General features: G+C 45.6%; 1 non-coding gene across 1 annotated transcript; it reads right to left on the bottom strand.

The window, feature by feature from the left end:
* Positions 1-256: 256 nt before the first annotated feature.
* Positions 257-343, bottom strand: trnay-gua (transfer RNA tyrosine (anticodon GUA)). The gene is given in 2 exon segments: positions 257-292; positions 308-343. It is a non-coding gene; the product is annotated as a tRNA-Tyr (tRNA).
* Between the last annotated feature and the right edge of the window lie 1,175 nt (positions 344-1,518).

Here is a 1,518-nt window from a genome sequence, read left to right as displayed (position 1 = left end):
GTAGCATTTTTTTGACGCGGTACGGACAAGGCTATCGAATTACGCAACCGGTAGCTTTTTTGGAGGAAGCAACCCATGTATACACTCGTTGATGCATTATCCATCATCTTATGACCAAATCGTATCAAACTATTTAGCGGCTATCAACGCTCATTTGGTGCCTTGCATAAAGGCACTGGATTTCTAGATTTTAACCCTTTGCTGTTTGTTTATTTTCAGTGGGATTTGGACCCTCCACACTAAAGCCAAAAGTCATTCCTTCGAGCCGGATTTGAACCAGCGACCTAAGGATCTCAGCAACCAGCCACTACAGTCCTCCGCTCTACCGCTGAGCTATCGAAGGTGACCTTTTTCCACACTCTCCTCCTGAATTTTGTACTATTTTTCCGTCATTTCGGACTTGACAAAAAATGTAACTGTTCCAAAAAAAACACACAAAAAAGAAAGTGTAGTTGATGAGACGTTGTCGTCTGTCATATCGACTTCTCACAACGGTCACTTGGGGGCATACTTGAACCGGCAGTGTGCCGCTCCTCACCCATGCTGGTGGTGTTGTGACACACACACACACACACACACACACACACACACACATGGGTCCACACACACAAACACACGCACATGCCCCCACTCACTAAGGTCCACCTCCTCCTTTTCAAAAGCCACAATTGCCATTCAGCTCTGCAAAACACACACACACACACACACACACACACACACACACACACGCAGATTGCGTCACGTCTGCTCACACACACTCACACACACGCACGTGTACGTACGTGCACGCTCGGACACACACTTCATAGCCCCCCTCCCCGCTCGTAATGCCTCTCCTTTTGGACTGGTACCATTTGTTCCACTGGTGTCGGCATGGTGGAGGTGCTGGTCCGGACTTGTTTCGGAACAAAGACACGGACGTGCTTCAGCGCTGTGTGGACAAAAGTGTCATTGCACCTGGTGTCCAGCTGTCGTTAATTACTTGCGAGAGGAGCAATTGCGTTAAATCAATCGCAGCCCCACTAAACGGGGGTGCTGTGAGTTTTGGCTTTTGGACTATTTTAGAATAGACTAGAATAGAAAGTACTTTATTGATCCCTGGAGGAAATTTAGAGTCCTTCTGTTTATACCTAATATGAAATGTATTGTTTATCCTGAAGAACTTGGCGAGGAGCGATCGCAATTCAGTCTGTCTTTCTATGAGCAGTCATGCCGTGCCCCGGACCACCTTCTTCAATTTAAGTGTAGCCAACTTGAGCTCGGATTAAAGCTCTCGCACGAGACTAAGGTGCAGGACTTTAGGTAAGACTGTCCCAGTATTTGTATTGCATCCCAAAGACATGCTGGACTTCTGAAAGCTGAATGCACTTGTCCATTATGTATTGCTAAGATGGGGACTTAAAGGAAGCTAAAAGGTGTAGAACCCTATATTGATGGATGGATGGATGAATCGATTGATTGATTGATTGATTGATTGATTGATTGATTGATTGATTGATTGATTGATTGATTGATTGA

Source organism: Nerophis ophidion, linkage group LG03 (assembly GCF_033978795.1).
Source record: "Nerophis ophidion isolate RoL-2023_Sa linkage group LG03, RoL_Noph_v1.0, whole genome shotgun sequence".
In the NCBI taxonomy this organism is placed as follows: domain Eukaryota; kingdom Metazoa; phylum Chordata; class Actinopteri; order Syngnathiformes; family Syngnathidae; genus Nerophis; species Nerophis ophidion.
This window is presented reverse-complemented; position numbering and strand designations above follow the sequence as displayed.